The 24,508-nt window shown below is 42.1% G+C and overlaps 1 protein-coding gene across 12 annotated transcripts in view; it reads left to right on the top strand.

Annotated features, from left to right (window-relative positions):
• The window catches only part of FAM110B (family with sequence similarity 110 member B), a 119,727-nt gene that overhangs the window by 75,359 nt on the left and 19,860 nt on the right, over positions 1–24,508 (top strand). For 2 of the 12 annotated variants that reach the window (XM_087752782.1, XM_087752815.1), the window contains exon 3: positions 16,206–16,328. The exons of the other annotated variants lie outside the window; for them this stretch is intronic. The gene's annotated coding sequence lies outside the window, so the exon portion shown is untranslated. The remainder of the gene's footprint in view (positions 1–16,205; positions 16,329–24,508) is intronic. 12 annotated transcript variants of the gene reach the window in all.

The following is a 24,508-nucleotide window of genomic DNA, read 5'->3' as shown; positions in this document are numbered from 1 at the left end:
AGCCCTGATAGAATTAAATCTGGCCAGGGACATTAAGGGCAACAAGAAAAGCTTCTATAGGTACGTTAGTGATAAAAAGACGACTAGGGAGAATGTGGGCCATCTCCAGAAGGAAATGAGACACCTGGTTACCTGAGATATGGAGAAGACTGAGATACTCAATGACTTTTTTGCCTCAGTCTTCACCAGCAAGTGCTCAAGCCACACCGCTCAAGTTGCAGAAGGCAAAGGCAGGGACTGGGAGAATAAAGAAGCACCCACTGTAGGAGAAGATCAGGTTCGAGACCATCTGGGAAACCTGAAGGTGCACAAGTCCATGGGACCTGATGAGATGCATCCACGGGTCCCGAGGGAACTGGCATATGAAGTTGTGAAGCCACTATCCATCATATTTGAGAAGTCATGGCAGTGCGGTGAAGTTCCCACTGACTGGAAAAGGGGAAACATAACCCTCATCTTTAAAAAGGGAAAAAAGGAAGACCTGGGGAACTGCGGGCCAGTCAGCCTCATCTCTGTGCCTGGCAAGATCACAGAGCAGATCCTCCTGGAAACTATGCTAAGGCACATGGAAAATAAGTAGGTGATTGGTGACAGCCAACATGGCTTCACTAAGGGCAAATTGTGCCTGACAAATTCAGTGGTCTCCTATGACGGGGTTACAGCATTGGTGGATAAAGGAAGAGCAACAGATGTCATCTACCTGGACTAGGGCAAAGCACTTGACACTGTTCTGCACGACATCCTTGTTTCTAAATTGGAGAGACATGGATTTGATGGATGGACCATTCAGTGGATGTGGAATTGGCTGGATGGTCACACTCAGAGAGTTGCGGTCAATGGCTTGATGTCCAAGTGGAGATCAGTGGTAAGCGGCATTCCTCAGGGGTCAGTACTGGGACTGGCGCTGTTTAACATCTTTGTCGGTGACATGGACAGTGGGACTGAGTGCACTCTCAGCAAGTTTGTTGACGACACCAAGCTGTATGGTGCGGTCAACATGCTGGAGGGTAGAGATGCCATCCAGAGGGACCTTGACAGGCTGGAGAGGTAGGCCTGTGCAAACCTCATGAAGGTTGAACAAGGCCAAGTGCAAGGTCCTGCACATGGGTCAGAGAAATCCCAAGCACAAATACAGGCTGGGCAGAGAACAGATTGAGATTGAGAGCCACCCTAAGGAGAAGGACTTGGGAGTGTTGGTTGATGAGAAGCTCAACCTGACCCAACAATGTGTGCTTGCAGCCCAGAAAGCCAACCATATCCTGGGCTCCATCAAAAGAAGCATGGCCAGCAGGTCAAGGGAGGTGATTCTCCCCCTCTACTCTGCTCTCATGAGACCCCACCTGGAGTACTGTCTTCATCTCTGGAGCCCCCAACATAAGAAGGACATGGACCTGTTGGAGCAAGTCCAGAGGAGGACCACAAAGATGTTCAGAGGGCTGGAGCGGGGTTGGGGAGAGTTGGGGTTGTTCAGCCTGGAGAAGAGAAGACTCTGTGGAGACCTTATAGCAGCCTTCCAGTACCTGAAGGAGGCCTCCAAGAAAGCTGGAGATGGACTTTTTACAAGGGCAGGTATTGATAGGACAAGGGGTAATGGCTTTAAACTGAAAGAGGGTAGATTTAGATGAGATATAAGGAAGATGTTCTTTACTATGAGGGTGGTGAGGCACTGGAACAGCTTGCTCAGAGAAGTTGTGGATACCCCATCCCTGTGTTCAAGGCCAGGTTGGATGGGGCTTAGAGCAACATGGCCTAGTAGAAGGTGTCCCTGCCCATGGCAGGGGGGCTGGAACCAGATGATCTTTAAGGTTCCTTCCAACCCAAAGCATGCTATGATTCTATGTCTTTTGAACATTGAACTTTATATGAGAATGTTTTTAACTTTAATATTCTGTTTGAAGATTGTCTGATCCAGGATGACAGGTTGACTTTTAGGGCATCTAATGCCATTTAATGTGCCCCAGGGTATCCGAGACAGCATGATGGGCAGGATCCTGGTGTGTAAGAAGCTCTGAGAGTGAGGTGTCACTGTGTTTTAAATAGTATTGTGACAAGGAAAGAGTGTCTTCTGCTTGCAAGCAGTCTGCAAAAGTAAAACCAGGGATGGGGTGTCAAGACTTTGTATGCCTGGGAACTGAAACTACAGAGGCCCTTAGCATGTCCTAAGAACTGCTTTTTTGTTGCTGGTGGTGGTGATTCTTTTTCTGCTTACACAGGATCTATTCCTGCATGATAAACAAAACAAATTTTGTGTGTATCTTAATAATAATTTTTTAAAAAGCTGTATGAATACTTTAAAAAAAAAAAAAAAAACAAACCACAAACAAACAAAAAAAACCCAACAAAAACCCAAACTCCGAAAACTGAAAAAGCAAGAATTTTTATAACTTGCTTGGTCACTAACTTGATTATAGTGGATGTATAAAAAGCGGTCCATTTTGGTAGTACATTATGTTACCATGGTAACATTGACTTACTAATTTAGAAACCCTTCAGGCTAGTTTCGAGAACACTAACATTGCACTAGTATACCAAAACATGAAAAGACTTATTGTCAAAGTAACTATTAAATGTTTGGGATGAGCCCTGTAGATAGATGTGGACTTTTTCCCCCCAATTTCTATTAGGATTCACATTGTTTATTTTATAAAAAAGATCTCTGGCCAGAAACAAATTAATATTAATTTATCTTAAAGGTTGCACTGTTTTTCTTATTAATTTGTTTTTTCTTCTTGGAATTGGACCTTTTGGGTCCCATTGTGAAAGCCATGGTAGATGCAACTGCTTAGCCCTCCCAGCTACAGGGGGCTGTTATTAGGGGTACGTGCTTCGTACTCCCGATATGTGGACCATATATCACACTCTGAGTCCTGGATATTAACAGGTTCTGCATCATCTTATTTGTGTGTGATAACAGATTTTTTCCAATGGTATCGATTTATATCAGCTGCACTTATATTGGGGAGTTTACTACCACTTTTTTTTTCTGGATATTTGAAAAAATAACCAAGCTAGTGATTCAAATGTCCTATTGAAGTGCTATGTAACTAGTATTATACTTATTCTCAATTAATAAACAAACAAAAAAAAATTGTCAGCAATAGGGAGGATGAAATATTCACTGGGAATGCGAGTGCCTGTTTTCATGAGATGCGTCAATGTCACTGTTTCTTACTACATCTATAATTTCCATTATCTTATTGTAAAAAAAATAAACAAAATTATCCGTTATACTCCCTGTCATGGCTAACTTCCTATACAGTGGAGTAATTTGTAGGCTCAACTCCTTGAACCTGTTCTCGTAACACCCTCTAAGGCTGCTGTGAGCCCTTATTTCTTGCTGAGGTTGGCGAGAGCTGTGGTTGTGTGGGACTAGCAAGGCGTGTGTTATGCCTGGGGTGCTGGTAGGTTATGGCCTTTTTGCCAGATCTCATCACAGGGGATTTTTGGCAACGTTTCTTCACTCACAGTAGAAAATACCACATGCTTTTCTGTTGCATATCAATATATATGCGCACAACTGGATTTGTCACTTCTTTACCTAACTCAATTATGTTAAGCAAAGCCAATCTTAGTATGGGAAATAAACAGTATTTATTAGATCTCAGTTGAATTGATTCTGGAGTCTAACTAAAGAAGACTTTTGCCAGAAAAGAAGTGACAAGAAGATTGGAATATCAAGAAATACAGTTAAAACAGAGTTGACTGAACAGTAACCTTCTTTGCAGAAGTATATTTAACCAAATCTGCTTTGTAGTGACTTGATATGCATCTTGTTTCATGACAATTTCTTAAATCCTTTTTTGGGGCCCAAGGTAGGTTTTAATCTTATTTTTTAAGTGATACTAAATTGACAGATCTGGAAATCAACAGCTAGGATTAGATCGCAACACCAGCTTGGCCAAAATCTAGGCTGTTCTAGATTCTGAGCTTTTATTAAAAAAAGAAAAATAAAAATTAAAAAAGGCATTTCCATGTCTTCTGGTTGTAAGGATTACTGTTAAACCTGCAAGCAGAATGCAGCTGAAGCGGTCATATCCTCACCTGTCTCTGTACTACCCAGAGCTCGGAGACGTTTCATCTACCATAGCAGCCTTAGAGAGTGTTGACTCTGAAGCAGAACAACTGCAGCCCATGTCTGAAGGCTGCTGTATCTTCTCATCTGAACATGCAGAGAGTGTGCCTGTGTGCAGTGCTCCTCTGCAGGTCCAGGGGAAAAAACCCAAACCAAAACAATGGGATGCTGTGTTCGTGCCAGAATTTCAAGCTTTCCCATAATCGTTAATACTGTGCAGGTATGAATTTATAAGGAGTAGTCAGTGCTGTGAGCGGGGCATGTTGGATGCAGATACTTACATTAAATGAAATAGTTAACATTAAGATTTTTAAAGAAAAACTGAACAAACCTACATGAAAGCATCTATGTTTCTCACAATTAAATGCACCCAGAATTGAGCCAGGCTATAAATGGTGCTTCTCTTCCTTGTCCTCCCTCCCTCTTTTTGAGGGGATGACATTATTTTTATCCTGGATCAATTCTCTATCCTGATTTTGCTGCGCCCCTACAAGCAGTTGTATCAGTGTAACCTGAGGGATGTTTCGGAGGAGAGAGAAAGGTCTCGCTGCCACACGAGAGGTGGGCAAAGCTACGTTCCCTCTGGAGTACGGCTCCCTGCAGCCTTATTCAAGTGCAGAGGCTGCCTGCAGCGACCCGTCCTCATCACCATGCCTCTTCTCTCAGCAGCCTGACCCTGCCCAGCTGCTTGATCTACAACGTCATGGTGGTGTGCTGCTGGGCCAAAATGGCCTCATTTTAGGTCAGAGAGGTAACGGGTCAGTGCTGGAACAGCACATAAGGAAGCTGGTCTCAGACTGGGATGGGCTCCAGACCAGATCTTGGGATGAGATCCTTCCAGGGGCACTCTGACGCTGGAGGTAGTGCAAAGGGGAGCACTGGTGGGGATGGGGATGGAGTGGGTAGGAGCCCAGCCTCATCTCATCAGCCTCATCAGCATGTGTGAAATGCAGACCATGTCTTAATGGCCAAGTTTCTGTGCTTGATGGCAAGAGTAAGCCTCAGCCACTGAGACTGCAGCTGTGGTGTTTTCCAGCTTGCCTGTGCTCCTCGTTCCCCTGCAGCGTGCCATCCCAGCTGGATGCTGCGGTGCGGGGGAGCGCGTGGTGACACGTGCTGCTGAGCCATCCCAGCTGGGTTTCAGCTGCCCACTGCTCCCTTCCCCCTGCAAAAGTAAATAAATATTTAGAGTTTGAATTACATTACCTAGCAAGAACAGTTTCATATTTCCATATGCCTCACTCCTTATAATTCAGTAACACCACCAATGGCATTTGGGAATTATCTAGAGATTAAAAAAAATTTGTAAGTCTATCTGGATTTACCTACCTAAAATGTATTCTGACAACAGTGGTTTAGCTGAAGAACTTGTCCTGCCGAAGCACCCTGTTTAGTTTTCCCAGTTCCATCTCCCTTTGCTACTAAGTGTATTTTTTGGATGTCTGAGAGGCTTTTCTCATCTGTGGTTGCTAGAGGACCGGTATCACAAGGTTTTCCAAGTTTGAAGTAGCATTAGGGCGATTCCGGGAGCAGGTACCCATTGCGTAATTGATTTCAGAGGGTTGGGGGGGTCCTTTTTTCTTTTGTTTTTGTGGGTTTGGTGGGGGTTTTTTTGTTTGTTTGTTTGCCTTTTATTTTCCTTCAAGTGTACTATTTGCCTGCCCACCAGTTGAGGAGACTAATGCATAAAGACAAAGCCGAGGTCTGCCTCCAACAGAAGCAACCACCTGCTGCCATGTTGCGGTGCAGAATGTGAAAGCAGAGGCTCTTTTGTTTCCTTCCATGCACCAAATCCAAATGCCCGCTCACAGGCTCCTGACACAGGCTGTTTGTGGGCCAGTTTGTGAGCTGCCGGTACAGGCAGCTCAGCCCTGTCCTCTCTCCATCCTTTCTTTCACCTGGAAGGAAGATTTGGGTGCATCACCACCGAGGCGTTGGGGCTGTCCCTTCCCACAAAGGTGGGGTGCTCTTACCCACGGCCCCTGTGCCGGTGTCCTGTTCAGCACTTGAGGTTTGGTTTTATGTGTTAGTGCAGTACAGACTGGTTGGATTTATAGAAAAAATGACCCAGGCTCCTTTTCCAAGCATGTTATTTGGATAATTTTTTTGTTGCATGTTTTCCTGCAAAGGCAGCATGCATCCTCCTCGCTCCAGGGTGTATTTGCGTCTGGTTTACCCTAGCTTTCCTGAACACCGAAGAAGTTGTTACGGTGGTACTTTATCCACCCAGTGATGCTCCTCATCAGGCGAGAGATGGCTTGCAGGGCTGATCATTCACAATTTGTGTTCCCAGTGTCCTAAGCTTTTATTTACCTATGCATTAATATTTGCCATGCCTAATGAGGCTGGCTTTTGCCGTTGGTGTCAGTGGCACAAGTTGCATGTTCTCCTGCAGACTAGCAAAGGAATAGACGGAGAACAGAGCTGTTGTCAGGACTGGAATTAACATACCATATGGTGTCTACATCACCTTTGTTATTGTTCTTTACTGTGGAAAAATTATTGGAAAGTGTCTTTTGTATCCAAACTCAAGTCTTCAGTGCAAATTGTTACTCTTTCTTCCCCAGGTTCCTGCATAATGCGTGCAGAGGCCCTATTGTTCTTAGACCAGCAAATAAAAAAATAGCTCCTCAGGTGCTAAAGATAATGCTTTATAGAGTTACAGTTAGGTTATTTTCTATTACTTCTTACATTTTAAGCAGCAATGTTGTTTAGTATTCCCAGTAGGTTGGCATCTCTTGAAGTGTCTGTTTTTCTCAAACATGGCAATATAATCTCTGATCCATGGGTCTGTTACTGATGTTTTCTCTTGTTTCTCCTCAGTTTGCTGCTTCCCATTGCTTTATTAAAGAAGTCAGTCTAAGCTTATATAACTTTAATTCTGGGTTGTTGGGGCTTTTTTCTTCAAAACAGGTTATATTTTATTTGTGTCAGTATTTTAGGACTTTAAGTTAAAATTGCTTCAGCAGAAGTAATCTAATGGGTAGTGTGATAAAACAGGATTTAACTGTTGCATCTTTCTTCAAAAGCTTTGTCCTGCTTTGCCTCTCCAAAAGACTTTAGTTTTGTCCTTTCTAAACTAAACTGATGATATGGAGGGAATTTAGATGCTGTACGAACCACATGCAAATTAGGAAGAGCTGAAAATACTAGTCTGGACAAATATTTAAAGTTCAAAAGAATCTGAAGAGGTCAGGAACATAAAACAAAATGCAAAACTGTAATTAACTTTACAAAATATAATACCAAATAAAAATATTGCAAGTAATGAAGAGACTTCAAAAAAGGTAATGCTGGAAAAAACTTGGGAATAATACCAGCAAGGGTCTGAAATATAATGGGGGGGGATATTACAGCTATTGGCTGTATAAAGATGCCCAACTGAGCATACTGCAGGGGGAAGTAGCGTCTCTGAAGGCCTGATCCTGACCCCCCTGAAGTTGGTGGAAGATCCCTATTGATGTTGGTTGGCATTGCAACAAGCTCTGTGTTTCTTTTGTGTGGGCACCTTGAGTGGGCAGTCAGTTGCAGATGCTTTATCCCTTGGAGGAAATCAATGATATTGGAAGGATATCAGGGAAGAAAAGCACAAATACAAGAAATAAAATTGAAGTACAAAAGAAATTTTCAACATAGATGATTGTAACAAAAATCAGGGATTAACAGAGAAAAATATAAACAAAATTTCTTTAATATTAATTTTGTAGATGCATAAACCCAGGGAATGATCTCCTACAGAAATTGGGGAAGACGCTCTAGCACTTGTGGTCTCAGTACTAGATCTAGCAATGCATTAGCTAAGAGATGGTAGAGAATAATCTTCAGTCGGCAGGGTAATGGATTGGAGAAGGGATCAGCTCTTTTTCCTAACGTCTGTAATTCCTAATTGCTTATTAGCCTTTTATATGTGTGAAAGTTATAATAAGACTGCCTGTCGCACTGATTCTCCTGCAAATCTCTCATCAGAGAAAAAAAATTGTATCCCATGAATGAACTTTGCTGTTTCTCTAAAAACCTATTAACTAAATCAGACGATATGAACTCTACTTATTATGACAGGTCTGGTTTCTGTTGTCATGATATAGAGATGGTACTGGGTTTTCTTCCATTTATAATTTCATTCTCAGCTCTTTCATGTAACTTATGTCCATTTACATAAAGTGTTTTTTTTTTTCCCACAAGTTGGATCTTTTCTGATACATCTCCTTACTATCTTTTTCTAAAATTGAAAATCATCCTCCGGGTAAAACATCTACTAATCTGTGGATTTACCCAAAACTCCTTAAAATAAAGTTTCTTCTCGTACTGTGACCTTTCCAAATTGTTTTTCTCCTTTGTGAATCATTTGCAATGCCTGATGACAAGCTCAGCTGCTTTAGTTGCTAGTAAATATTCAGTAGGTATAGCTTCTGTTAATCTTCGGCTAAGCCTACAGCCAGTGGGCAAATATCCTTGCAAGTCATCTTCCCTGGGATTGCCCGTGCCGCTTGTGCTCGGGGATGCCCACGAGGGAGCGAGGCAGCTTTGAACTGGTAGGATAAGAAATACAGGGTGAGCTAAAATACCTCCTATTGCTGTCCATTAAGCTTTTCCTCTCTGGATTCATGTGTAGTTGAACATTGCAGTCGTGTAGGAACCATTCTTCTGTAAAAACATGCTAGTTTCTGTGTTGTGCTGAGCATATAATTCTCATTCTTTTTTATTTTAAAGAACTACGGGGGGAAAACACCAAATGTTGAATCCAACAACTGGAAAGCACTTTGAGTAGGCGTGGGTGCAGAGGAGCCGTCAGAGCTTGCCCTGCCACGCTGCTCTGGGATGGCTTCAGCTGCCGCGGGAGGCTGGGTGCTGGGGTTGCTCCCTCTCCAGCCCTCTGGGGAACAGCAGACCCCCAAAGGAAGAGGGTCGGGGTTTTCCCCCTTTCACCTTCCACCAGCACAGGACCCGGCTACGTTTCTCATCTTCCTGCAGCAAGCAAGGAGTTTTACTTGCTCGAATATGGCTGCGTTGGCTCATTTGCAGAAATGTGGGTAGGCTGCCAGTTTGACAGCCTCAGTGCCTGAAGCGCCGTATTTATCATTAGCGAGGTCCAGCCTCTGCACCAGCTCCCCCCCGGCATTTGTCAGCGCGGAGCCGAGGTGCTGGCGCGGCAGCGAGCAGCCTCCAGCAGAGATAACTCTTATCATTTGCGCTGCTGGCTCAGCTCCGCTTTTCCTCACGTGGTGACAATTTTTGCCTGCCATCGGTCCCCCCGTTGTGTCTTGGTCGTGCAGGCAGTGAACGCGGCTGAAGGATGCATGTTCATGCAGTGTTAGTGTTTGCGCCTTCAGCCTCCAGCCGCAAACTTTGGGAAAGTTAATTCTTCTTCCTGATCAGGCTTTCCTGACATCTTCAGCATTAAATATCTTCTGTGCTGACTTTGTTCTTTAAATTGCATTGGGACTGTTGTCTAATTTGAGACGCAGGTCAGCAGGAAAACAGCCAAGTGTGGAAAAACATAGTGTCACTGTTCCCTGAGATGGGAACGGCACGGGTGACCTAAATTTGAAATGCTTCGTACTCCGTGGCTGATCCAGCATCCTCGGGCTGCAGCCTGGCTGCCTGCTGCAGTTGCAGACTGAGAGGTGCTTTTATTGAGGAGCAAGATCTCTGCCAGTTTAATCTACTGAAATTTGGACATTGGAAATCTGGAACACAATGGAGGGAACTAAGGAAAGCAAGAGAAAGAAATGCAGAAAAAGTAGTTGTACTTGAGGAGCTTGACCAAAGCACAAGAGCTTGCATTTTGGTCATATGCTGGGGTGTGTTTCGGCAGTTCGCTTTGTTCACTTTCTAGAAAAGGCATGAAATTGCTATAGTTGTGTATATGGATGATGATAACGGGTTACAAAAGCAACACATTAGCTTTTTTGGGTGGGAGGAGAAACCAAGAGCTGCCTGAAGGCCAAACATTTCCTATTTTTTTTTCTTTTTTTGGAAGAGCTCCTTTTTTATTGCATGTTTTGCTGTTGCCTACACTGATAATGGAGAGCATCTTTGCAGTCTGCATAAATTGATTCAGCGGGTGGCCGACTGTGCTCGGTGCTTCCTCCAGGTCACGGCTGCCGCGGTTTGCCGCAGTTTTTTATGCGTGCGTGAGCACGGGCGCACACGTACGCGGTGCAGGAGCGCAAGTTTTAGGAGCGCTTGGCAACAGCCCCCACACATGCCGATCGTGATGCCTGTTCACAGAAAAATACAGAACAGAAAAAGCCAGGGAGTTTTTCCTGAGGAATAGTAAGATGCAGCTTGTAGAAGCATGCCTCGTTTGCTTGTGCTGTTAAAAGCAGATATGTTTTGGTTTACTTCCAGGCCACAAAATGCTCCTGGCTTCTTCTTTTCTGACCCTCAGTGATGGCACCAGTACCCCAGGGGAGAGATCCTGTCTTTCTCTTGGACAAGGGGCAAACCCTGGGTCAGCGGTGATGACCCAGGAATATTATTTGCAAAGCCCATCTAACCAATAAGAAAAATTGTTTCGGTTGTTTTGGTAGGGATTTTGAACACAACAGAACTGAGGGTTTGAGGTGGGTTATCCCCCCTCCCCACCTCTTTTCCTTGATTATGAGAAGTTTCTGGGTGGTTGTGCTGGTTGAACAATCCAGAGGAACACAGCAGCATTCCTGCAGGGGCTTGCAAGAATTTATACTGGGTTTTGCTGACACCTATTTTTATATCAGAGATGGCAAAAACATACTGACATATCTAGTCTATCTGCTTGGGAATGGAGATTTCATTTCCATAAGCATCTAGTCTTGCAGTGGGATTAATAAATTGGGTTACTTGTTTTAGCTCCTCTGCACTTCTCCCTTCTCCAGGAGCAGATCCAGAAAAGGCCTTGAAAGAGAAGGTTTGGGGGGGGGAAACGAGATTTGATTTGCATCACAGAGGAAAAATTGAAAAGTTTCACAGAATTTGTTGGCTACATCGGATATCTTCTAGTTTTAGTCAGTCTAGAAGTCATTTGCTCTGCTCTCTCCAAATCCTAGTAATCTGTAGGGATGCTGATCCTCTGTTAATTTTATTCTTTGGCATCTTAACCTAGGAGCTAAATAACTTCTTTAATGAATGGGTTCACTTTCTATCTCTGGCAGTATTTCTGACATTTCTCACTTATTCTTATCTTCCTCTGCAATGAGGTAAATTCTGTTCACTCTTTATAAAATGTTTTACATTATAAACAATGATATTTTACTTAGGATCTTCATCCTTCTTTTCAGGAATTGAAAAGTATTGCTGGGGAGGAAAGCAGTGATTTTTCTGGAGTTCAGGGTAAAATATATAAATGAATACTATAAATGTATTTTTATAAATATGTATATATATATGTAATGTAAAAAAAATTTTGCATTTCCAGTGATCTGTTTTCAAGTTTTAAATTATTTTTCTGATGCAATACTGAAATTAATGGCAACATTTGGCATCTCAATTATTCATTTCCTACTATAGCTACTGATGTTGAATGAAAGAAGATAAATGAATTCAAGTGCAAAAATAAAAAGCTCTTTTAGCTATTTTATAAGGATTAGTAAGATACTGTAAAAAAGATAAAAAACTTTTAGAGAAATTTTCACTAGTATTTATATATCCTTCAGTGCATGCATGGCGTCACATAAAAAAGGTGGATTCTGCTACATTGATGTAATTTGGCCCTTCACTGTGAAAGTGTAGTACATGTAGATTTATTTAGCAGTTTGGTGGTTTTCCCCCCTCAAGTTATTGTGCTTCTATATACTTAAAGAAAAATGCACATTTATATTTAGGTCACGCACTTATACTGACAAGAATTTCTTCAGGAATACCAGTATTTGTTCACCTTTGTGCACCATGGAAAATAGGTATAAATTGATACTTGTTAAATTTTATTTTGATCCACTGACAAGAGAATGAACTGATTTACCCAAAGACCATGTCCAAAAAACCAGAATGCTGTTTTTGCTGAAGTCCTGTAGCAAATACAGAAATCTAAGAGAAACTAGAAATAAGAAATAAAACCCAGTAAACAGTTGTTCAATTTAAGTTTCATATAATTACTGCCCAAATTTGTGTTGTCAGATTTTTCTTGTTCTGACTTTCGCCTCACATACGTTTTAAAATATGAAACTTATAAACCTGATTTTTGGATGTGCCTACTTATTCCTGTTTTATCTTGTCCCTTTTGCTTTTACCCACATATTTTAATCCGGAACTCATAACGATATTCAGGCTTTTAAAAAAAAGTTCACAAAATCAGTGATTTAGTGCATGGTTTGTCACTTTTAATTTCATAACAGCTGTAAGATGAAGAAATAAAATAATAAATTCTTTACAGCGCAAGGGCAGGCAGGTTTTTTGATAACAGCTTTCCATATAAGATTACAGCTAAAAAAGAGGGGAAGTGCTGAGTTTCATAATTCACTGAAGTTTGACACTCCTAAAGTTTGTATTATAACAGCACTTCATAGGCTATATATGGGGCTGTTTCAAGTTCTGTTGTAAATCTGACTTTACGAGGCTTTAATGTTCTGTAGGCTACTAAAAATCACTGTAGGATTGAATGTGTGAAATTAAAAATTTGGTGTTTTTAATATGTTTTAATGCTTAGGGCATTTTGTCATGTTAGATGTTTTTTTTACCAAAATTTCATTGTTGTTGGATTTTGGAATAAATCTTAAAGCTTGTCTTCATGACTGAGGGAAGAAGGGAGGGAAAAGAAAAGGGGAGGGGGAAAAAAAAAAAAAGACAGCCCAGGAATACAAGACTCGCATCTGCACAGTACAGTTAAAGTATCAACATGAGCATTTGGCAGTGGAGAAAAGGGCATAAATATTTAGCATGAAACATAGTGCGATAATAATTAATAATGTTTTCATATGGTTAGAGCACAAGCCCCATGAGCTACAAAGGATAAGCTGTAAGTCTCAGAAAGTTAGCTTTTCTGGAAGATTGCCTTTCTGCACTGCAAGTCTCTCCTTGCTTAAAAAGTCTGGGTTAAGCAGGAGAGGAAATGGTCTGGCCTGAAATTTTGAGTTTTTATATAGTTTTTCCATAGTATCATTTGAAGGATTCACCTACTTGGCAACATAAATATAAAATGCGAACAGTTGGGAAGAGTTGTTAAAAATATACGTCTTGAGTACGCATAAGCAGAGGTGAGTAACACTACAAGTTAGCCATTAGTCAGCATGCTGTGCTTTGCCGTTTAAGTCGTCTTGATGCAAGGCTGTGCAGGGCTGCTCTAACACCCTTCTCAGGACCTTTGCTCCCTTCACTTCGTGGTGGTGATGCGAGACTAATTAAAAGTTTGGCTCAGGGGATTCTGTATTAAAATTACCCTCAATCCCCATGCTACTTTGTAATTTACACTAGTTAGGTTCACTACTGGACTAGTTGTTTCTGGCTCGGTTGTCGAATCTGAAAAGAGCAGGATATCACGTGTAAGGGTGACAGCCAGCCCACCCGTGACCTGCCAGCAGGGCTTTCAGTGGCCTCCTCTGGGGTTTAAATAGGTTTAAGAGCAATAAACATAAGGGCAGGAGGGACCATGGAGCAAAGACCTGCAAATTTCTCTCTGCCATACTCCTTCCCCTGTTTCTGTGGGCTTAAAGTCACATTAGTTTCCTTACTGAGATACAATAAGCTTTCAGAGGGTCAGGGGTTGGTGACAGTAGATGCTATCCTTCTTTACCAGGTCGTGGTTTCCTGAGCATCTCTGACATTGCTGTTCCTGGCCATTTCCATGCACGGGGCATGTTGCGTGGCATGTGGTTGCTGTTGGGAGAAGAAGAGAGAATCGGGGAAGCTGTTGTCTCTGCCCGCCACATAAACCACACCGTGCAGACCTGAGGGAGCCCCAGCAGTCACGAAATCTGTGGCACACCACGTACAGTTTGGCACACCGTTATTTTGAGGTTTTATGGAACTCAGCCGCTGGGCGGGACACTGTGTGCTGTGCTGTGCTTATTTGGGCCAGCAGAGATACCTGGGCTTGTGCTGCGCAGGTGCACAAGAGACCCGCCAGGAGAAGAAGGGGAAATTAGTGTAGGATAAAAGTGACTCGTAAGGATAGCATGTGCTATCACCTTGGTCCCTGGCGAGGTGGCCAACTGTCAGCTCCTCCAGTCTGGCTCCGACATGGCCCTAAGCACTGTTTAAGATGCACTAGCTGTTTGTCTAATGTTGTTCTGTGTAGGCAATTGCAGAAACTTGTGTAAGGATTCAAATGGGAGAGGGGGAATGGTTCTTCAGCTTTTTAGGTATTTCCTACATTCTGGATATTTAAGAAGCTGTGGTCTACAGCTTTCTTCACAGCTAGGCAAGAAAATCCTTTTCTTTCTATTTGACGCTTGTTTTGAGGGAGAGCGGGACTTGCCTGTGAAACTTAGTCCCCTTCAGATACCCTCCATGAAAAAAACCCAGACTTTTTATTAGTATTATTTTTACCATAGCAAGATCTACACTTGAACACTTTTGCATGCTCTATTGTTTACTCATGTTGTCTAACTTAAGCTTAAAATTGCTTGGCAGCCGGGGACTTGTTTCCCCAGCTCTTGTCCATGAGGAATTACTGGAGAGGAAGAGAAGTTGCTCCAAGAAGCAAGGCAAGGACAGGAGCTCAAGGCAGGCACACCAGGGCTCCTTCTAGAAGAAGGGAATTAAGGCATCTTAAGTTTGGTGGTATGAATACTTCATTGGCCTCAATTTACATGCTTTGAATCCATGTTGTACTGAAGTCATGCTCTGTCAGGCAGTGCTTGTGCCCAATTTCAAGTGCCCAATATTGGGAGCGTTCATGATAGCAAAATCCCTTCACAATGATGATACCTGGTTGAAGTGTATCTGGTTGCATCTTAGAAGCATTAGACGTGGGAGGTTTTGTTTTAGGAAGTGTAAAATAATGTGCCCTCAGGCAGCTGTGCAGCTTTGCTGTGAGGAAGACTGTGGAGGGTGGTTTCACAGGTATAATATGAAAAAATACATGCTCGTTTTAACCCTCTGTGCCTTCCGTAGTGTCACTTCAAAATGCAGAAGCTGTGCTTTATCCAGTTTCTATTCCTGGTGACGGTTTAGTTAAGGGGCAGAAACACAGACTAGTTTGAACACAGAGCAGTTGTTTGCTTTGTGTTCATTGGTATCAGCAGTGCGTGGTGAATTGGCAGCACAGCAAGTCCTGTGATAAGGATGAATGTCTGGACAGTAGACCCTCCCTGTGCTCCAACTTGAAATCTTCTGGATATCTCCTGCTCTGAATGGGATTGAGCGTAACTGGGAGGTATGTTATTACGTATAGTGAGAAAACATCTGAGTGATTTTTTTTTCTTGAGAGGTGCTGTTCAGATTTGAAAGGGGAGGAGGGGAACTCAAAACTTCTCTGTGTCAACATCGTGGTACTGAATGCCTGCTTGCAGGCACCGTCTCCGCTTGTGCTGGGGAAGTCACCAAATAAAACCAGGTTTAGGCACATATGTTTTTAATGACATAACCCTTTGGGGGTGCCTTTGTGTACTTGTCTAGTACCAGGTCAGAAAATAGGAGTAGTCTTACTAAGCCCTTCACCACATGTTTGTTCAGGCTGTAGAAGCACAACAGCGAGGGTTGCTTTTGCATTATGTAGAAAGTGAGTTCTTCCTTGGAGATCTGCTTATTTTTACTTTTGAGTGTGTATGTGGATTTAACTAAAGAACATGTGTTCACACAGTTGTGCTATTTAAATTAACATGGGGTGACTCAGTGTGTATTCACTGCTGTCATCCCACAGCCACTGCGATAGAACATTTTATTGTCTGAAGACAATGCAAATAATGGTAGCATTAAAACAGCATTGTAATTTCACAAGACGATACTCTGTTCCCAGAACTGTGAAGTGACTAAGAGATTTGCCGTTGTCAGACAGGGGAACAGGAGCTGACCTGCAGCGTAAGCAGTGCTCTCCACTTTGGCTGGGCTGGGCTGCCCTGCCTCTCTCTGCTCCCGCTTTCCGGGAGCTGCACCAGGGTTTGTCACAGCAGCGAGCGCCTTCGCAAAGCAAGCGCTCCAGCGTTCGGCTGCGCTGAGAGCTGTCGTAACACAGTCTCCTCCTGGGGCGATCCTGCCCTAAGCTGCTTTCGTCTAACAGGTGATCCATCCACCAGCATCACGCACCTGCCGCCCCATCCCGGACTACCGAAACGGCTGGAAAGGCACGCACCGCTTCTGGCCACCCCTTACCTATTGCTGCTGTGGTGCTTGGCCCCACCAGGTATGCGGTTTGCTGAAGGAGAACTCAGTAGTTGGGTTCAGTGCTTTGCACTTAATACATTGTGGATGCTATAGCATTCCCATAACTTAGAAAGCAGCGATTCAGAAGTGAAGCATTTTACATTAGTCATGCTTTTCTTTACCATGAGCTTTGGTGGAGGGATTGTAGGATGAAAGCAATATGGCTGCGGTGACTAGTAGAGGGCAGCTGTGCTGCCTTTGTAACTGAGGTATAGCTTATAAATGCAAATAAGTTGTCAGTGCGAAATTAATAAGCATTACGTATATGTTATTAATCCTTAGTATCACTTCTTATTGTGTAAGCATAATAATAACTCCCTTATCAAAAGAGTTGTAATAGTGCTTGGAACCTGAAAGCAAAGATGCAGTGGTGGGAGCCGTATACATTTGTTATTTCATAGGAAATTAATATTAAAAATAAAACAGTCCCACTCATAAGTACTCCTTTTCAGTGGGTTCCTGGTATACTGTTATAATAATCACATCGGATAATGGAAGCATAGACAACATGATGAGAAGATGAACTGAAGAAGAGATTGTTGGCAGTGCAGAGACACTGGCTGGAAACCTTACCAACCTTAAACCACATTTGTAATACCATGGCTTACATACAGGGTGGACAACGTCCGCAGCATAAAGCCATTTGGAGGTTCATTGGTGAGCACATTGATATTACCATTGCAAAGTTTGCTTCATATGCATTAGTAATTAGCAGCTAAGATAGCCATGAATCCAGAACCTGAGATCTTGCATTGAGCATCTTGAAGATGTGCAGCCACTGAGCAGGACTTGCTTCTTTAATGACTCCCTTCTCCCAGCAGTGTTTCCCAGGAGCCATGTGACAAGGTACTGGAGGGCTGCGCTTTGATTTCAGTGGCTTCATTATTAAGTTATGCTCATCTCTAAGATGGATGTTTTTAAAATGTAGTTTGTGTTTGATTGGGATCCTGAAGAAAAAGAGCTGATTTAAGGAAAATGACATGGGGGAAGAGAGTTGCATGTTTTACAGTCTTGAGATTCCAAGCATCCTTGCTGTGAAAAATGGGAGTTTATTTAATTAGCCAGTTTCTGTGTGGGTTTGCTGAGTTGCTTTAGTTTGTTTGTTCTCTGTCAGTTTCTAATAATGCTATTATTTATTTCCACTAAACAGAAAAAATTAGTTTGGTGACCTCTGTTGCTCTGTGTCTGCTAGGAGTCCTGCCTCAGAGTTGTAACACTACAAATATTTGTATGTTGCTGCCTGTACTGTGGGCAGAAACACTGGGGAGAGCCAAACAGTTAGCTTAAATCAAGATTGTTTGCATATCTTCTATTTTCTTTTGACAAAATCATTGCACAGTTCTGCCTAAACATGATCTTCTATGAGCTGCAAGGAGCAGATCATGTCATTATTATCAAACTGACTTGTTCAGTCGATGTGGTATGTACCACAGAACTTTGCGTGGGGCCCTCTGTTATTTCCCTGCCTAGTACATGTTTTGTGGCACCAGAAGATCTCCTCTGATTAGACAGTTTCTAAATAGCCGTGTTTGTTATACGCACCACATAGTTTTGTCCCAACGTATTCTGCATGTCCTTGCATATCTGTATCACCAGTACAGTATATTTGGGTTCCTGTAGCATAACGAATATTACAGCATGCCAGCTAGGCTTGCACAGAATGGCACAGCCCATCAGCCCCTTGTTTAGCCTCTACTGACAGTTAAACACCAGCAGCAGCAGCTTCTTGTCCTTCTCAGCCCTTTCCTGAACTGATTCCTAAATGCTATACACAAAGAAGTTCTGTACAGCACTGCCTGTTAACTAACTGCCTTGCTGAATATGTTACAGGTGCCCGCTGCTAAAAAGGAGAGATCGTGCATTTTTTTTTCCCTAGGTAGTCTTTTTTCTGCCTCCTCAGGTTTTCTTGATTTCCTCAAGTCATCCTGTTTTGTGTGCTGTTGACAACTAAATCACTGAGAGATGCAAAAAGCAGAAGTGCAGAGGAAATGCCCAGTGCATACTGAGAAGCAAATATCTTAGTCTTTCAAGAATGGAAAAAAGGAGCGATAGAAAGAAATGGGTGTATATGGTGATGATTTTTAACATGTACATTGTAATATTTATTAGCGTTTCTTCCACGTTTGGATCACTTGCTGCTGAGAATGGGGTGAGGCAAAGAGACACCTATTTTTGGTACCAGTGAAACAAGAGGTAGCAAGATGAGATCAGAGAATCCTGTAGATTGGAGAGGACCTCTGAAGGTCACCTGGTCCATCCTGCTACCCAAATCAGGTCCCATTGGATCAGGTTGCTAACGGCCACGTGCAGGACAGTTTTGAGTATCTCCAAGGATGGAGGTCCAGCAGACCCTCGAGGCTTCTGTTCCAGTGTTTCGCCTTCCTGACAACAAAAAGACTTTTTTCCCTGTATAGAGCTGGAATTTGCCATGTTGCAGCTCTGGCCAATGCCTCCCCTCCCTCCCCTCCCTCTCTTGCACACCGCTGAGGACAGTCTGTGTCCCTTCCCGTCAGGCAGTTGCAGGCAGTGGGTAGGTCCCCCTGTAGCCCTCTTTTTTCAGAGCTGAGTAAACGCAGTGGTCTCACCCTCTCCTCCTACGCTCCAGCCCCACAGCTCGCTCTGGTGGGTCGGTGTGGGTCTGGCACTGGGCAGCTAGCGCCACTCCAGGCAGCGTGTCTGCAGGACGAACTCTCTTTTTTCCTGTGCTGCATCCTAGATGTACTCCAGAGACTGGTTCCTTTTTTCATATCAACTGATCTCCCTTTTTTCTACCTTTTTGTGCAACATCTCCAAAGAAGTAACATGTTCAGATAGTTGCATATAGTATGATGTCACACCAAATTCTGTGTATGGAAATAGAAAAGAAAAAAGCAATTGTTTTTTCTTAGCTCTGTTATGTTTTTCTCTTGCCACGTCTATTCTTACGACTATCCCCATCCAGCAAGTCTTGATCCTGACTTTTTTTCTTGAAGAACTTAAAACGTGTTGTCTAGAATAAAATTAAATATTCTGCAGTCAAATGCAAACATCCAACCCAAAAAGGTGGGTGCTACTCCAAATCCAAGATCCAGGTGTAAATCATATTCTGTTAGTGACTGAAGTGGAAAAATGCTGCTTAAACAGTGTCCTCTGCTGCTTCCCTCTTTTTTTTAGATTAGGTTGCCCCTGGTATTTCAAGAGCCTTTATACAGATACTGTATACTCTCGCAGCAAATCCAAACACAGTTTAGCAGGGCAAAGCACAGTTGGAGACTGGCTCAGTGCCCAGAGTCTGCTTTTAACCTCTGCAAAGGCCCTTTTCTTTCTTAGCAGTGCTGAATGTGGTGTAGATGTCCAACATTTTCTAGTCAGGGGAGAAAAAAAGAAAATTTCAAGATAGAATTTCTGAGTCTTAGTGAATTACATATTACAAGTACTGGCCTGAAAGAAGGCATCAGTTTGTAAAGATCCTAAGAAACAGGATCAGGCATATTGTCAACATCCAGCTTACTGAGCTGAGAGCTATGGCACCTGATGAATTCTCATGTAATTTTTTAAGATAGCCATTATGTCCCAGCTGAAAATTCACATGCAGTTATTCTGTGTATATATGCTAAAAGCATTATGGTTTTCAGAGTACGTAATATGAAGCAGTAGGTTTCAACTTTTTTTCGATGTGCTGACCATTAAATGTTGTCTAATGTATGTATGAATTCTATATGGCTAATTTGGACTTTGGACAATACATTTTCTTCTTACAGGTATTTTTGAGAATTCCTCTGGAATAATCCACAGACTCGTCAAAGAACTATTGACTATAGGTTAAAACAAATAGTATGTCAAGAGATTGACAGCTTGATTTTATGTTGTTATTTCTCACTGACTGAAGAAATTGGATCTGTCTCTCCCTCCCTAAAATAGAGTAATATCAACACAATATTGATCCATTCTTGAAGAGCTGTTGCTCATAGCATGGTGCTCTTTTTGGAACTTGACATAACGTGCATCCCTTTACAAGGTATATGAATAAAACATTAGAAAGGTAGAGTTTGTGACCTAGTTAGGAGTTATGTGCATGATCTCTTCTCCTTGGCTGAACTGAGAAAACAAAAAGTAGAGCAAGGGATGTCTTTACATAGGACAAACCTTGTCTTAATTTTTGGTTTGGTTTCTTTTAATGAAAGGGCCATTTATATGAGTGAGTGCTCTTCTGATTTTGGGCTGAACATAAACCAGCTAGACATCAGAAAACTTAATATGCAGAGTGAAATTTAATTAGGTAACTGCATAAAAATCAAAGGGTTTTTTTTTTGTAGAGAGGAAGCAAGAATCCCTTTTTTGATACCAGATCACGTATGTAGCTGAGTCCTATTTTCATCTCCTCCTCTTCACCAAGAGGTGTTAGTAACAGATATGTATGATCTGCTGCCAAGGGTGATGGACCAGGGATATTAGAAGGAATGGACTGTATTCCTTACATCTTGCATAGTGTCTTCTTCGTGCAACAAAGGTGCATGAGGTCTAATTTTTCAAAAGGTAGCCTGTAATTTTGTACATTCCAGTTTGAATTGCTACACTTGGTTTTCAGAGACTTGTGGATGCTAAGTACCTCTTGAAAGGATACACAAAGTCTCTGAATTTAGGTTTAATTAAGCATTTCCATGAAAAATATGGGCCATATTCAGTACCTGAATTCAACTTTTTGTAAAAATTATGAAAAAATGTATCTGTTTATAAAAATGTTTTTATATCTATATTATATACAGCAGCTGTTGGGAAAGGCAATATGCTTCAGATGTGCTCCAATTACAGTGCTCCAACTACAGTTATTTGTTTCTAAAATTGGTTTTCTTTTGTGGTAGATTAAGCAAAATTGAGTACAATTAGATGTGCTGAAACATCTATTCAGCGTTAGCTCTCAGAATGAGAGGCTACCTGCAATTTTTTGTTAATCATAATTATTGCAAGACCTTTTTTTTTAAAAAAACAAAAAAACCCACTATGTAAGTGGAGAACTGGAGGATTCCATCGTGGAAAACACCAGGTACACTTTTTGAGTGAGATAAGAAAGTGGCACATCCAGATGTGAGCATTTCATATAAACCATCAAACCTTTTAAGTCACTTTTTGCTGGCAGTACCAAAGCCAGCAAGTTTCCCCATGATTCATGCAGGCAAAGGTCAGTGATGACTTGAACTTCATTCTCTTAAAAATTCCCGTTTAGCTTTTGTGGCTCTGTAACTGTCTTGTGTTGGGTTTTTTTGTTTCACTCTATTGTAGTAATTTGTGCAAAAAAGCCAGGAGAGTAATCTTTTTACAAAGAAAGATGGTTGGGAGGTGTTCAACACAATTTCCAATTTTTGTTTTCAATCACGGGAAATATGTTGTACGTAAGCTGTTATATGTCACACAACTTGTGGTTCCAACTACCTGCTGTATTACGTGCACTGTGTGCTCCTCAGCGGAGCCCAGGCTGCGGCTTTGAGCTCCTTCTCCGTTTATTTACAGGTTGGCCAGCTTGGGCACACAGCATTCCTCTCTGTGTGTCTGCACGTGTCAGCGAGTCGCATCCTGAATTAAGATTTGTTGTCATCCAGGTAGTTCAAATAAAGTTGCGTGTGTGGTTTTCACTTTTCCTGTTGTGGTATTTCTATGGTTTTACTGTTCGGGGTCAAAACTTCACTGAACCTGGATGAAGGCAAAAAGCAGAACAGCTATGGGAAGTATATTTAGATATAAATATTTTAGCTTTCCATAAAGAAGGCAGACTGCAAACAGTAAGATGCTTTTAGCTGGTATGATGTTATCTAAGAAAATACTTGAAACTTGTTTTATAATAATTTCCTCCCATTTTTCTTTCGCTTCAGTTTTCATTATCAAAGAGAAACACTCCTTTTATTTGCTTTAATTATTCTTCTTTAAGATTCAGATCTCTGAGTCTAAACCGAGATAAGTTTGGGCAATTCTGAGGTTTTGGGTATCTAACGAAAAGCCATGTTCTGGTGCAGGAAACAAAATGCCTGGTTTCCAGCAAGTAAAAATGGGAAGAATCACGTACACTCCCTGAATCTTCACCACAGTGCCCGTGGTGCGGGGCTCACCATACTCTTCAGTTAAGAGCTGCTGAAGAAGACACATCCTTGGCAATGCCTTTGAGAATTGGTTATGACCTACATCCCTCTGCTGATAGTATCCAGGGCCAGATGTCTCTTTCATTCTTCAGATATACCTCAAATAAGCAATCCAGATGTTAGGCTGGCCTCTTTCTCCCTCTTAAAATCCTCACCAGGGTCTTGCTTGCGTGGCAGACAAGTTGGCCATTTCTTCCTTTGAGATTTTGAAATTTCAAATATGCAGTATCAGTCACAGTACTCAGTGATCTGGGCCCTACAGTGGTTTTGCTCGTAGCATAGTGCTTTTTATCATAAGGATGCTGAACCGACAGCCAACTAAAGGGACCACTGGTGGGACAAAGTGGAGTTTTCTGGCCCCACTGATCGGAAGCGTACATGACCTCAGAAGGATGAGGTACCTTTAGAGATGAGGCTGACCCACAAAAAGAAGCAGGGATGCTAGCTAGAAAGAGAAGAAAATCCTTATTTTCATGTTACTCTTGCATTTCAGTGAGTCTTAGTCCTAAAGGTCTCAACCCCATTACAAAGATGTGTTATTTAATGAGTCTTCTAAATGTGGTGTGTTACTAGAATGTCTTGGTACTACAGATGGAAGGAGAGCTTCGGGCCTGCCAGCACCCAGCCTGGGTGTGGATTTCCTCAAGTCAGTCAGTCTTGAAAAGGAGTATCATTCCTTCCTGAAGAGTTTGCATATCCTTTTGCTTGCCAAATGATTAAAAAAAAAGTCTGAAAATGGTAGAAAAGTTTAGAATTGATTTAGCTACAAAATTAATTTTGAGATCCCCAGATCTCCTTATAATGGTTGTTAATGTTTTTCGCTTGACCTTGATTTCACCAGCAAATGAGAAAGACTGTTGAAATTAGGATAACGAGCAATTGTGGTATTCCAGCTGCCTGGCCATTCTGGAGTGGGTTTTTTTTTAGGCATTCCAAAAGTATTTTTTTGAGAGAAATTTGAATGAGGCTTTGGGATTTTATAGAGAAAAAAACTACAGAGAAACGTCCGTTCAGAGGAGGATGTGATATTTCACACCCATATAATTGGTTGGTTGGAAAAATATTGAAGAAATTAGTAGGTTTTACAATCTAACTCTAGTCCAGAGTTTCTTATCTTGGTTTGGGTGCTTCCTGTCTAGGTATTAGGCATTTTCTGCCCTTCCAAAGGAGGTTAAATCTTCAAGCTGAAGCTCAGGAGGTAAACTGGCTTGTGTACGTGGCTCAGTTTCATGGATTTTTGTGGTTTTGAGAAGTCCGACATCAGCTTTCCTTGTGCTGTTTTAGATCTGAGATGTTTTAAAGTATTTTTTTCTTTTTTATTTCTCTTTCTTTTTTTTTGTGTCTTTTTTTTTTTTTTCCCAAAGAGAATTGGAAAGATAAGGACATTTGCTTTAATGTTTCACATTAAGGCCAGAATTCAACTACATCCCATGCACCTGTCTAGTAAGAGCCAGTGACCAGTGCACAGATCGCAGCTGCTGTGTCTTTGGCACTATATCAGCATATTATTGATTTTTAAGAGAAGTACTGTGGGACCACTTATTGTTCCTAAAAGAAAGTATTGTGGAGACCAATCTTTCCTGTTGAGGTGATACGAATCTGCTAGTGCTGGCCTTGTTAAGTTACTTAAAGGGAAAAAAAACTAAAAAAGAGTGACAATGAGAAATAAATGGAGTGGTAACTGTGCACGGCTGACTGCATGCTGTGGCAGCCGTGCTGATAGGGGTGCCCGGCTGTACCCTGCCTGCAGGGAGCAGGGCTGTGCCTCACCAGAAAGAAGCACTGAGCTCTGAAGAGTCGTACACGCTAGCAGACATTTTCAAACTCTACTGTGCGTCCAATGTAAAACTGTATGGCAACATGCCTAGCTGTGTTTTCATATGAGTCATACATCTGCAAGAGAAATGAAATCCTGGACCTCCAGGTCCAGGAGGAAATCCAAGGAAGAATTAAAAAGCACCAAATAATCAACTGTATGTTCTGTTGCCTTCTTGGAGGCCAGGCATTTGGTAGTGGTTTAGTCACAAATACGTGAGCTCTTCCCAGCCAA

This window comes from Nipponia nippon, unplaced genomic scaffold (assembly GCF_047370975.1).
Source record: "Nipponia nippon isolate SJK-2023a ecotype South Korea unplaced genomic scaffold, ASM4737097v1 scaffold_1, whole genome shotgun sequence".
In the NCBI taxonomy this organism is placed as follows: Eukaryota; Metazoa; Chordata; class Aves; order Pelecaniformes; family Threskiornithidae; genus Nipponia; species Nipponia nippon.
The sequence above is the reverse complement of the archived record's forward strand: the minus strand, read 5'-3'. Positions and strand labels throughout refer to the sequence as shown.